Here is a 12,269-nt window from a genome sequence, read left to right as displayed (position 1 = left end):
AGAATACCCCAAAATTATCCCTAACATCGAAGCTAGGAAGTATGGAAAATACATAGGAAGTGACTATTTTTTTTTTTTACTTTATATATTTTTGAGAGGTTAGGGGGAGAAGGGCAGCGAAAGAGAGAGAGACAGAGAATCTCAAGCACTCTAATGCAGAGCCCGATGGGGGGCTCAAAAAGAATCAGGAGATCATGACCTGAGCCTAAATCAAGAGTGGGTCACTTAACTGACTAAACTACTGAGGCACCCCAGGAAGAGACATATACAAAAAACAAAAAACAAAAAAACTTTTATTTCCCTCTTTTTTTTTTTTTTTATGGGGAAGGGTGGTTGTTTTTGTCTTATTTCCCATTAGCATGCATTCAGTGTTTGGTTGTTATAATCAGACAATACAATTATTTTCAGCTGAAAAATAGGGTTTCAGTTGTAAAAACTTGGCAAGGCCTGCTTCTCCTGACAGCAACCCCCCCCCCCCCCCATTTAAGGACTTTGAATTATAAACCTAAGCTGATGGTTCCTCTTGTGAAGGGTCTCTTTGAGGTCTTTCCATGAGGTGAGACACTGAGTCTTGCTGGTAGATTTTCATATCCTTAGAACCTGTGACAAACTTATGGTCTCCTCTTAATTATATCAGTGCAACTTCACTTTACAAGACTCTAGCATGGCCTCTAAAATAGAACAACACTGAGGTCTTCCAACAATCCAGAACAATAATTTGAGAAAGTTATGCTGACAGTTACAAAGTATTGTGAAGCTATAATATTAAAACATGTTATAACAGAATAAATATAGAACAAATGAAACAGTAGAGAAAGCCAATTATCAAGAAATATAGAGAAATATTAGACATCTGATTGAAATATTTTGAATTAGCAGGGAGAGGTTACATTACTGAAGGAATGGTGGTGGGATAATTGGTTAGCTATTTGGGAAAAAAATGAAGTGTCTTATTCCTGTTATATACTTAAATACAGAAATAAAATGTTTAGATAAAAGGACATGAAACTATTGAAAATAGTATATACTAAATATTATTTTGTATATAGTCTTAGGATGAAAAAGTTCATTAAAACTATAGTACCAGAGATAGCCATGGCCAAAAGGCATTGGCACAATCCTGCTGGGACCCTCTCAGTCCAAAGTACCATGTAGAATGTGCCTTAGAATTATCCGAATTATTGACGGAAAACTGGAGTATTTATCCATAGATGTGGGTCATTTATTGGTAGATGTTACCCTGGGAATGTTAAAATCTCTGACCCTTCAAGATTGTCCTAAGCCTGGGTTGAGCAAGCTCCCAAGATGCCAGAAAAAGTCCTCAGTAAAATTAAATACAGACAAAGAAATATACTATTCAGGGGTGCCTGGGTGGCTCAGTCGGTTGAGCATCCGACTTCGGCTCAGGTCATGATCTCACAGCTCGTGAGTTTGAGCCCCACGTCGGGCTCTGTGCTGACAGCTCAGAGCCTGGAGCCTGCTTCTGCTTCTGTGTCTCCCTCTCTCTCTCTCCCCCTAACCCACTCACATTCTGTCTCTGTCTCTCTCAAAAATAAATAAACATTAAAAAAAGAAATATACTATTCATATTTTATTCTAAATCAGTCCAAATATTTTCCTTTAAAATAAAGATAATACACACACATCCATTCTTATATTTATAGATATTTGTGCTGTTTGTAGTTTTGACCATAAGAAAGAATGTTGATTGAACTTATTTGTACATAGTTTTTCTAATACTAATATGTATTAAATTAAATTCCTAGGACTGTCATTGCATATGACTATGGATGCTTTTAATTGTCATAGAAATCAACCTTGAAAATATTTTCTCAATTTGCCATGTACAGTGTATGAACATTCCTGTTTTCTCATGTGTATACCAACACTGAGTACTACCTGGTTTATTGTATTTTTTAAATTTTATTCAAGTTTGTTTTATTTTTTTCTTGTTTTGTTAATTTTATTTGACTTGTGGTGAGCTCAGGATAACATACAGAGAAGTTGAATCACTCTGTTGTACACCTGAAACTAAAGTAACATTGTGTATCAACTGTACTCATATAAAATTAAATTTGTTGGCAAGGTCATCAGGTAATGTTTCTAAACCTGCCACATCATAACAAATAGCTCAGATTAAGATTCTTAGACTCTTCTCTGAATATTCTAGTTTAATAAATTGAAGCCAGGCCTGGGACCCTGTGTTTAAGTTCCTTAAAAAATTCTTAATATGAGGTAGGTTTGGGAATCATGTCACAGGCAAAAACACAAACTAAATAAAGAAAAACACCTTCCATTATTATATAAGTAGTATTTTTTAAAGAACATTGTTACAAAATAATTTCAAAGTTACAGAATGGTGTTGAAAGTAGCACAAAGAATCCCCACATATCCTTCACTGTATTCTCCACTGTTAACATTTTGCTACATTTGCTTTATTATTTTCTCTTCACCTAGAAGGACACATGATTTTTTTTCAGAACCATTTGAGTTAGTTGAAGACTAAATGGTCATTTAAAATTATTTAGTTCAATTAATTTAATATAAAACTTTCTTAAATTATTTTATTTTTTTGCCTTTGGAGGTTTCTTTTATAAAATTTGAAATATATACATAAACGTGTAATATATAAAGATAAATATTTTAGTATATGGTCTTACTAAATGTTCTCTACTCACTATTATATTCATATAGTTTATGCATCTATTTTAATGTAATAGCATATCATAAATTATTTTCAGGTTAGTAATAGTTTAAGCACTCTGTTTCTGATGTTTCAAGAGTGTTCAAATTATAATTTATTTAACCAATCCCCAATTAATTAATATTGGTATTATTTCCATACATTTACAGTTACTGGCCTTGTTTCAGTAAATGTATATATGCAGATTGCCCTCCAAAAGATTGTCCACACCTTACCAACACATGTTGTAATCAATCACATTAATTTATGAAATACTGAATCATACTAAACAAGGTTGAGAGAATAAAGCATACATCCATGCTTTTATACTATATACAGTTTGAAAAAATATATAAAACACATACATACAAACACATAGTCATTTTTATAATATTTTACATGTGTGTGTATATGCATATAAATACATATATATCCATACATAAACAAAGCATATAAATAAATATATATCCATACATAAACAAAAACACAACCTGCTTTTATTACAAATCATGTTTTTGAGATTCATCTATATTGATGTATAGATAGATGTAAGTCTTTTTTACAGCAGTACAGTGTTCCATTGCATATAAATAAATATATATCCATACATAAACAAAAACACAACCTGCTTTTATTACAAATCATGTTTTTGAGATTCATCTATATTGATGTATAGATAGATGTAAGTCTTTTTTACAGCAGTACAGTGTTCCATTGTATAATTGCATTGCTCGTTTTTTGTTTTCCTATTGACGCACAATTAGATTTTTCCTTTTTTTTTCTGTTACAAGCATAGATTCAGGAAACATCCTTGTGCATGCCCCCTTTGTACTTCCTTCACTTGAATAGCAAAATTTCATATTTGTTCCGTTTGTTTATTATTTTCAGATTTTTTTTTTTTTGGTAAGTCTGATCTCCCAGGATTTTCCAAATCTTCCCTTTCTTGGGTGGCATTCTAGATATACAAATTATACATAGGTACGTTGGTTTGTCTTCTGGAGGTTTTAATTTAGTACGTTTGGAATGGAATGTGACAATTTGTAATTTAAGAAGGACCCCAGATAATTTTTAAGATCAGGCAAGTTTGGAACCCTTTAATGAGGTTTAGAAAATTATTTCTTTAGGGGCGCCTTGGTGGCTCAGTCGGTTATGCGTTCAACTTTGGCTCAGGTCATGATCTCACAGTAAGTGAGTTCAAGCCCCATCTCGGGTTCTGTGCTGACAGCTCAGAGCCTGGAACCTGCTTCAGATTCTGTGTCTCCCTCCGTCTGTGCCCCTCCCCCTCTGGCGCTCTGTCTCTCTCTGAAAAATAAATAAACATTAGGGGCGCCTGAGTGGCTCAGTCATTTAAGTGTCCCACTTCAGCTCAGGTCAGAATCTCATGGTTCATGGGTTCAAGCCCCCCCCCTCCCCGTCAGGCTCTGTGCTGACAGCTCAGAGCCTGGAGCCTGCTTTGGATTTTGTGTCTCCCTCTCTGTCTGCCCCTCCCCCGCTCGTGCTCTGTCTCTCTCAAAAATACATAAACATTAAAAAAAATAAAAAATAAAGAAATAAACATTATTTTTTTTAAAAAATTGCTGATTTATGTTCTTTAATTTTTGGTATACTTCAGCATCTATTCTTAGATATCTTTATTGCCCTTAATGATTGTGTTTTACAAAATACAGTAATAAAGATATATATAATATAGAAAGTAAACGAGTTTGCTATATATTTTTCAGAAAGTTTATTTTGTATGTATTTCTGCATAGGAATACTTTCTTAGCTCAAGCAAGGAGGAAATACACTTAAAATTGTTCTTTAATATTTAGGATGTTACTTAGCTTCTCAACCGAGTAGCACTTAAGCACAAAATTTTAGGTTAAAGGGAAAAGTTTCGAAGTGAATACATTTTTTTCCTAAGTTTTCCATAAAAGCAAACAATCTATTTTGGTAAGCCTTGAAATTGGTACACGCACACACACTCACTCACACACACACACACACACACATTCCTCATTGATCTGTAATTTCTATTTCTTCTATTTTTGTCTGTTCTTTTAAAAATATTTTTAAAATCTTAATAATTGAGTTATTTTTCAAAAATAAAACAATCCAGTTTGGTGTATATTATTGGAACTCATTTTCTATGCATATGCTAATGTAAAGGAAAATTTTTTTAAATCTGGGAAGAATTACATCATAAATGTGAGTTTCTCCTTTAAGGATGGTACAGAATTATGCTTAACAGAAAAAAGAAAGTTTGAAGAAGAATGAAGTTTTAGAGTCACTACATTTTTACGATTTACTCTGAACAAGAAACTTTTGTTCACCACTCAACTAAGTTTTTTTAAAAAAATTAATACAAATGTTTTCTAATGCTAAAAGTTGCAAAAATTTCATGGGCATAAATGATTATTTGTCCTTTTGTTATTTTAAATGTTTTAAAACATTTGAAACATTGTAATATAGCATGAGTAATACAGTAATGATTAGTTGGAAAATTTTTGTTTCAAAAATTTTATCAGCTGATGTAACATCACTTTTTTAAGCTTAGTAAGACTTTGTTAAATAAAGCTTTGTACTCAAATGTTACTAAAACTCAGTTTTTCTTGATAATATTAGTAAGAATGGTTTAAGATAAATCTCCCTTCTGTAGTAGAAATAAAGATGATTCAAATGGCTTTTCTAATCTTAGACATGTTAGGAATGCTGTTTGCTTTATTAAAATATGTTAATAAAAATAACACATTATATATATTCACATATTTCAATTGAATAATATATACTATAGTGAGACTTGTTTTTTTTTAACCTAACAGTATATTTGAACATAGTTCCATGTAATAAATACAGTAAAACCTATATTGGTTTTCTATTATTGTGAAACCAAGTACCACAAACTTGGAAGCATATACAACAAAATTTACTAGAGGTCATATCAGGCACAGCATGGCTAGGTTCTCTTCTCAGAGAATCACAAGGCTGAAGTCAAGGTGTTGGCTTGCTGTGTCCTTATCTAGTGGCAAACCTAGGGAAAATCTGCTTTTAAACACTGTCTTGTTATTGGCAGAATCCAGTTCCTTGCGGATGTAGGACTGAGGTCCCGATTTTCTTACTAGCTATACCCAAGGACAGCTCTTAGCAACTAGAGGTTGTTTTCATATTTTATGATATGGTCCCCTTAATCCCAACAAGAGAGAACCACTGTTACTTTAAATCTCTCTAACACTTAGAATTTCTCTAACTTCCACTTCTGCTACTAGCTGGAGAAAATTGTCTACTTTTGAATGGCACATATGATTAAGTCAAATCCACCCAGATAATATCAACATTATAGGGTCAATTCATTTGGGATTTCAATTACATGTGCAAAATTGAATCACAGAAGTACTTTGATTAGCATTAGATTGAATAACCAGGGGCCTATAATCTCGTGTGTGTGGGGGGGGTGCATCTTAGAATTCCCTCTGTATCACTATCTAAATAATTTTTCTTTTTAAATTGAGGTAAAAGTTACCTACGTAAAATTCAACATTTTAGCCACTTGAAAGTGCATGATTCAGTGGCACTTAGTATATTCACAGTGTTTTGTAACCATCACCTCTATCTAGGTCCAGAAAATTTTCACAACCCCAAAAGAAAACTCCATGTCTATTAAGTAATCAATCCCCTGTGCTCCCCCACACACAACTTCTGGCAACCACTAATCTGCATTCTGTATTTATAGATTTTCATATTCTTGATATTTAATATAAATAGAATCATGTAATTAATGACCTTTTGTGTGTGGTTTCTTTCACTTTACATAATGTTTACATAAGGTTCACCCATGTTGTAACACATATTAGTACTTCATTCTTCCTTATACTGTATGGATATGCCCCATTTTCTTTATTGATGCAGCAGCTGATGGACATTTGGATTGTTTCTATCTGCTGACTATTGTGAATAGTGCTGGTAAGAAAATCTGTATACAAATTCTTGTTCAACACCTGTTTTCAATTTTTTTTCTAGTATATATCTAGGAATGGTATTGCTGGGTCATATGGTAATTCCACATTGAAATTTTTGTCAAGATATTTGATTTCTAGTTACTATTTTGTTTACTTCTGATATAATATTTGTTATTTCCTTATTTCTGCTCATTTTTGGTTTCGTGTGCTCCTCTTTTTGAATGTACATGTTTAGAGCTATTCTCTTCCCTTTGAGCACTGCTTTTGCTGCATTACATGAAATTGCTATGTTGTGTTCTTGTTTTCGTTTTTTTTTTTTTTTTTTTTTCCCAAAGTATTTTCTAATTGCCCTTGTTATTTCTTCTTTGGCCCATTGGTTTTGTGAGTGCATTTAAATTTCTTCATATTTGTAAATTTTTCAGGTTTCTTTCTCTTATTGATTTATAATTTCATCCAATGTTATTGGAGAAGATATTTTTGTATGATTTTAATCTTTTTTAAAGTATTGAGCTTTGTTTGTATCCTAATATATGGTCTATCCTGGGGAATGTTCCATGTGTACTTGAGAAGAATGTGTATTCTTGTGCTTTGGGGTTAGAATTAGACATTAAGTTAGACATTCTATGTATGTCTGTTTGGCCTAGTTGGCTTATATTGTTGTTCAAGTCCTATATTATCAATCTTTTGCATTATTGTGCTATCCATTAATGGAAGTGGAGTATTGAATTCTTTATTATTTTAGAACAATTTATTCAATTATCAGTTTTCCCTTCTTATATTTTAGGACTCTGTTGCTAGGTGTGCATATGTTTATAATTATTATATCTTCTTGATGGATTATCCCTTTTAAGAAATGAAATGATATTTGTCTTTCTATGACTTACTTCTCTTAACATAATACTCTCTAGCTCCATCCATGTCATTGCAAATGGGAAGATTTTGTTCTTTTTTATGGGTAATACTCCGTTGTTCATACATACCACATCTTCTTTATCCATTCATCAGCTTATGGACACTTGAGTTGTTTCGATAATTTGACTATTGTAGATAATGATGCTATAAACATTGAGGTGCATGCATCCTTTTGAATTAGTATTTTTGTATTCTTTGGGTAAATGCTTAGTACTGCAATTCCTGGATTGTGGGGTAGTTCTATTTTTAACTTTGTGAGGAAACTTCATACAGTTTTCCAGAGTGGCTGCATCAGTTTGCATTCCAACACTACAAGAGGGTTCCCCTTTCTCCACATCCTCTCCAACACCTGTTGTTTCCTGTGGTGTTGATTTTAGTCATTCTGACAAATGTGAGGTGACATCTCATTATAGTTTTGATTTGTATTCCCTGATGATGAGTGATGTTGAGCATCTTTTCATGTGTCTGTTGGCCATCTGTGTATCTCCTTTGGAGAAATGTCCATTCATGTCTTCTGCCAATTTTTAATTGGATTATTTGTTTTTTGGGACTTGAGTTTTATAAGTTCCTTATATATTTTGGAAACTATCCCTTTAACAGATATGTCAATTGCAAACATCTTCTCATATTCCACAGGTTGTTTTTTAACTTTGTTGGTTGTTTCATTCTATGTTCAGAAGCTTTTTATTTTGATGAAGTCCCAATAGTTTATTTTTGCTTTCTTAACCCTTACTTCAGTAGGCACATCTAGAAAGAAGTTACTACAGCCAATGTCAAAGAGGCTACTGCTTGTGTTATCCTCTAGGATTTTTATGGATTCATGTCCCACATTTAGGTCTTTAATACATTTTGAGTTTATTTTTGTGTATAGTGTAAGAGAGTGGTCCAGTTTTATTCTTTTTTTTTTAATTTCTAAAGAGGTTACTATTGGGATTACAATTAGTATCTTCAATTTGTAACAATCTAACTTGAATCAATACCAACTTAGTTTCAATAGTTTATATAAATTTTCTTTCCATACAGTTTTATCTCTTCCTCTCTATGTAGTTACTGCCACAAATACACCTTTTACATTTTGTTTCCATTAACATAGATTTATAATTACTGTTTTATGTTTTTGTCTTTTAAACCACATAGAGAAAGAAGGAGGAGTTACAAACCAAAAATATAATACAATGCTAACTTTTATTTTTATCTATGTAGTTACCTCAACTGATGTCCTATGGCTTTGTGTCAAGATTTCTAGTGTACAAGGATAAGGTGTACAGTATTTTATAGGTTTAGTGACCTAGTGGGTAGGTATTCAGGATAAAAGACAGATGAAAGTCATGTCACCATGAAATTCCTACTTTTGTAACTCTTAGAAATATTTACTATATGCTTTTTGATAAATAATTCAAATAATAAAATGTATGTGAAGTAACAATATAGGAATGGCCTTCCTCACTTCCGCTGCCTCCATTAGTCAAAGAACACTCTTTGCAAAAGTCCTGTTAGCCAGGTAACAACCCTGTTTCTGTCAGACTCCAGGTATGACATCTGGGTTAGTCACACTGTCTCTAAACATATTGTCTGTTTAGAAACAACATATTTCCTCACAGACAGAAACACTGTCTAGAAACAACATATTTCCTCACTCATCAGGTCTTATTTACAACTTATTTACAACTATCTAGGATAACAATGAAGTAATGAGAGTGCTAGGGGCTGCTCAGGTTTGAGTGGTGAGGCAGGGCCTTTTGGCGTGGTCCTGCTGGTTCATGACTGGAGAGAGTAATCAAGGATATACAACATATAACATCACTTATAGAACAAACGGCATCATTCGCTACTTTGAAAAGGAATAGGGATTTTTGGCAGGACAAGTACTCAAAACAATTGGCTCCTTGGGTGGATGAACATTAGCCCTATAGGATAAGCTTTAGCTTCCTGCACAAGCTGTACTTCTCACCTTAGTCCAGGCCAGAAAAAAAGAAACAAAGAGTAGGATGATAATGACAAATCCAGTGGCCCCTTTCAAAGTTTTTGTTTTAGAACCATGGATCACTTCATGAAAGCCTCTTCTGGGACCTTGATCATAGTCTACAGGAAGTGAAGGGAGAGCGTTGGGAGATCCTGAGTGCCAGGAGCCCTGAGTTTCATCCCAAAACCAACCAACCTCTGTGTTCTTGGCCTAAATTCCCAGATAAAACCTTAAGCAGAGAAAGAACTCAAGTAGCTCTAATATAGTCCCAGTGATAGTCGTGAGGCATCTGGAAGGGTTGGTTGAAGGACAGACAACATCTATTAGGACCTAAGTGTCAACAGTCTGACCATTAAGTGTCATTCCCTAGCCTACGTGACAAAAATATGCCTTTAAATTTGCCATAGAGGCTCCTGGGTGGCTCAGTAAGTTAAGTGTCCTACTTTGGCTCAAGTCATGATCTCATAGTTCGTGAGTTTGACCCCCACATAGGGCTCTGTGCTGACAGCTTGGAGCCTGGAGCCTGCTTCTGATTCTGTGTCTCCCTCTCTCTCTGCCCCTCCCCTGCTCATGCTCTGTCTCCCTCTCTCTCTCTCAAAAGATAAATAATAAACATTATTTTTTTAATTGTCATGAAATATGCCCCAGAATGAGTACTGAGGCACAGTGTGTATTGGGAAAAAAAGTCTTGTTTATCTAAATGTCAGTGATTGAACAGGGTCCATGGAATTCAGGAAATTACTGTTCACCTGTTCAAAGTGCAAAGTTGAGCATAGACCTAGAGAAGGGTGTCAGTTCTGGCTTGAAGAAGTTATTCTGTGTCTATTCAGGGCTGGTGCTCCTCATAATAAGCTCATCATTAGAGATATTTGACTTCACACCACTGTGGGAGCTGAGTAAGTAGTTTCTGTAAGGCTGTCTTCTTCACATCTGATGCTGAAGCTTTATGACCAAAGTGCAGGCAGTCAGAAAGAGAAGTTGGTGTAAACGTGGGGAGAACAATAACAAGCTATAATGCATAAGCACAAGCTGGAGCCCTTGAGGACAGAATATGTTCTCAGAGCCTCTATAGTTAATGGCATGGGTGTTATGCAGAATCTGAGGTCCTTCAACACATATCAAGTACATATACCAGACAGAAGAGTCAGGAAAGCAAAGAGGATCCAGAGGAAATTTGGAACAGCTGCAGGCTTGACCAATGTCTCACGCCATTGAGGTGGGCCAGCCAATAAGCAATGTCTGTGAACTATAAAAATGGTGATGTATGGAATTGTTGTATCACTATAATTGTACACCTGAAAATACAACACTGTATGTTAACTCTACTGAAATTAAAATTTAAAAAATTATGGAGTGTCAGGGCATCTGGTTGGCTCAGTTGGTTAAGCATCTGACTTTGACTCAAGTCATGATCTCGCAGTTCATGAGTTCAAGCCCCACTTCGGGGCTGACAGCTCGGAGCCTGGAACCTGCTTCAGATTCTGTGTCTCCCTCTCTCTCTCTGTTCCTCCTCTGCTTTCTCTCTCTCTCTCCTCTCTCTCTCTCTCTTTCTCTCTATCTCTATATCTCTCTCCCAAAAATAAATAAAGGTTAAAAAGTTTTTTTTAAATGATGGAGTGTCTTCACTTCCACCCTCAAAATCTCCCATAATAATCTCTCTTGTGACTCATTCTAACCTCAGACATCCAGGTAAGTGAATCGTAGAAAATTTAGTCCATTCTACCCAAGTTGACACATTTAAAATATCCACAATATGATTCCACTTATGAGACATTCTGGTGAAGGCAAAGATATAAGGGATAGAAAACTACTCAGTGGTTGCCAGCAGATAGGTGTGGATAGAGGTTGTGACTACAAAGTGGCCTGGGGAAATGTTTTGACCTGATGGAACTGTTCTATATCCTATCATCCCCACTGAAATGAGGGTGACCATGTCAAGAGCAGGATCTCTCATCTCATCTTTGGCTTACACAATTCAGCCACTTTATAACACTTCAAAGATGAAGATGCCCTCCTCACCAGTATGTTCCTCAATGCTGTGTGGAAAGACATGTTTTCTGAGTCCTTAAAATCAGTTGCTTGGTCCAACCTCATATTGACTTAAAAGGCATTTTAATTCAAGTGACTACAGGTGATAACTTTGGCAACTATTTTTACCATTGAATTCCACAAAATACCAATATTTCATCCTCTAATGTCAATTGGATCCTTACTATCTGCAGATCCACCTAGGCCAGATAACCATCCCAGATCCCCCTTCAGGGCTTTTTGCCTATAACCAATTTTAGTGTCAGTAACTTTATTAATCAGTGTTCCCTCTTGCCAATGCTAGAATTAATTCTGTCTATTTTATAAAAATGAGATATCTTTAATAAAATATATTACATAGCTTATAAAACAGCTATGAAGGCCAGGAAACTAGGCTTAGATGCTGCCTAGCCAGGGCATGCTATGGGACTGTTATAGGGAAACATCACTCTTTGTCCACTACTTGACATGTATGGCAGAGACTGAATTCTAGGCACTCTGCCATGTTTGTTTCACAAAAAAACAGATCTCTCCCAACATACATAGCTGACCCATGTCATTAAGCCATATGTGTCTCCCACATAATTCAGTTACACCTCCAAGTCTCAGGATGGTGTATATGCTTGATACAACCAACATCAAATTTAGGAGTCTAGCTGCAAGAGGCTCTGGCACACATGCACATGCACACACACACACATATTTATATATGCCTCCTTTCTTCTTTTTAGCTTTTTAGACTTTATAG

The sequence above is a fragment of the Panthera pardus genome, unplaced genomic scaffold (genome assembly GCF_024362965.1).
Source record: "Panthera pardus isolate Hobbes unplaced genomic scaffold, ASM2436296v1 HiC_scaffold_27, whole genome shotgun sequence".
Classification (NCBI taxonomy): Eukaryota; Metazoa; Chordata; class Mammalia; order Carnivora; family Felidae; genus Panthera; species Panthera pardus.
Note: the sequence above shows the minus strand (reverse complement) of the source record.